The sequence below is a fragment of the Octopus bimaculoides genome, chromosome 9 (assembly GCF_046866305.1).
Source record: "Octopus bimaculoides isolate indiv1 chromosome 9, ASM4686630v1, whole genome shotgun sequence".
NCBI classification, from domain to species: domain Eukaryota; kingdom Metazoa; phylum Mollusca; class Cephalopoda; order Octopoda; family Octopodidae; genus Octopus; species Octopus bimaculoides.
Window position 1 is genome coordinate 38,853,207 of NC_142936.1, and position 2,500 is coordinate 38,855,706.

The following is a 2,500-nucleotide window of genomic DNA, read 5'->3' on the forward strand; positions in this document are numbered from 1 at the left end:
TGTGTGTGCGTGCGTATGTGTGCCAGGTATGTGTGTTATTTTGTGTGTGCACTCCTGTGTGTATGTGTGTGCATGTGTATGCGGCTGTGTATGTAGGCGTGCGCGTATATATGGGTGTGTGTGTGTATATATGTGCGTTCGGCTATGTGTGTGTGAGGGCGCGTATGTATGTTTGTCATGTATGTGGGCGGTATATATGTAAGGTGTGTGGGTATTTGTGCGTGTAGGTAGTGGTGAGATAAAAAGTAGAAAAAAGTAAGTCTAATAACAAGAGAATAATGGAGGATATAATGTAAGGGGGACGAGGGGGGGGTTAAAAAAAAAAAAAAAAAAAAAAATTATGTAAAGTGTTGCAGGGACGTAAAGGGGAGAGTCATAAGGAAGAGAAGGCTGTGTTGAGTCCGAAGGGGAAAGAAGAATTGAGGTTGAAAATGTAGCGTTGCTCCAAGTGGAGTCGCGAGGGAGTGGACCCATGGTGCAGGGCGAGGCCAAAAACGGAGATGTTAGAGGGAGAGTGGTTGGGCAGTTGGAAGTGACGGCCGACAGGGGAGTCCGAACCTAGCCGAACGTCCCTTAGGTGTTCGGTGAAACGGTCGGCCAGCCGGCGGCCCGTCTGCCCCACGTAGAGTTGGTTGCATAGGGTACATTTGATGCAGTAAATAAGGTTGGAGGAGGTGCAGGTGAAACTGTGTGGAATGTGAAGTGTTTGTAGGTTCGATCCGGTGACAGAGGTAGTGTTGGTGATGAAGGGGCAGGTGTGACAGCGGGATCTGGAGCACGGGAAGGAGCCGGGTGGGGGTGGGGAGGAAGAGGAGAAGGTACTGCGGACCAGTAGATCGCGTAGGTTGCGGGCGCGTTTGAAAGCGGATAGGGGTGGGTTGGGGAAAATGGGGTGGGTAGTGGGATCGAGCTGGAGGCGACGGAAGGCCCGTAGGATCCTCCGACGAAGGGGTAGGGTGGCGGGGTGGAAACGGAGTGGGAAGGGGGTACGGTTAGGGGATTGGTGTGGGGGAGGAGAGAGGGCGGTGGTGCGGTCGATTCGACGAGCGCGGGCGAGGGCGGATTGGACAAGGTGGGAGGGGTATCCTCGATGCATGAACAGACGAGCAAGATACTGGGACTGGGTCTCGAAATCCTGGTCCAGGCTGCACAAACGTCGGAGGCGGAGGAACTGGGAGTAGGGGATGGCTCGTTTGGTGTGGAATGGATGGGAGGAGGAGAAGTTGAGGTAGAGGTGGGAGTCAGTGGGTTTGAAGAAGGCGGAGGTAGTGAGAGAGTTAGAGGGGGGGTTGATGGAAAGAGAGATGTCGAGGAAGTTGACAGAGGTGTCAGAGATGGTGGAAGTAAAGTCAAGAGCGGGGTGGAAGTTGGAGAGGAAGGAGATGAAAAGGCAGAGCTGTTCGCGGGAGAGGGAGGTGGCTCCTATACAGTCATCTATGTAGCGACCGTATAGTTCCGGGGTCGGACCGGAGAATTGGGAGAATACTTGGGCCTCAATGTAACCAACAAAGAGGTTGGCGTAATTGGGCCCCATTCTCGTCCCCATCGCGACCCCAGATTCCTGTTGGTAGGTATCTCCGGCGAACGTGAAGCAGTTGAGGGTGAGGACGAGTTCTGCCAGACGAAGCAGGGTAGGGGTGCTAGGTGTGGGGTCAGGGCGGCGGTCAAGGAAGTATTGGAGGGCTGAGAGACCATCGTTGTGTGGAATCACCGTGTATAGGGATTTGATGTCCAGGGTGAAGATGAGGTGTGAGGGGCCGGGAGGGAAGGAAAAGGAATTGAAGAGGCGAAGGGCGTGGTTGGTGTCGTGTATGTGGGATGGGAGGGCAGCAACTAACGGGGATAGGATATGGTCGAGGTATTTTGAAATGAGTTCGGTGGGGTAATTGCAAGCAGAGACAATGGGGCGGCCAGGGTTGTTAGGTTTGTGGATCTTGGGAAGGAAGTAGATGGAGGAGGTGCGAGGTGTGCGGACGATGAGGTTGGTGGCGGTAGCGGGGAGAGCAGAGGAGGAGATGAGGTCATGGATTGTGGAGGACACAAGCCGTTGGTAGGAGGGGGTGGGGTCGGCTGCCCAGAGCGGGTGCCAGGCCCATTCGGAGCCGGCGGCGATCGGCGGTGTTTCTTTTCGGCCCGAGAGTCGGGTTGCTTGGGAACGCAGCCCAAAGCGGGTGGATATATATATATGTATATATATATATATTTATATATGTATAGGCATATATATTTATATAGGCATATATATGTGTTTGGGCGACCTGGTGTCATCCACAATTGGGGTATATTTCCATTGGATCTACTTCAGGAACTCCTCAGTGTTAGGTAATGATAATAGTTTCTTAAGTAACCAGAAGCTGGATTTGATATTAATCTTTATTTTATACAATGGTCATTTTGACCCATCCTGCTACTGTTCCTTGTGGGTGGAATTCGATTGAACATGTATTGCATCCGTTTTGCAGTCTGGGTCTCTTCAGGTACATCCATATATAAAGTTGTG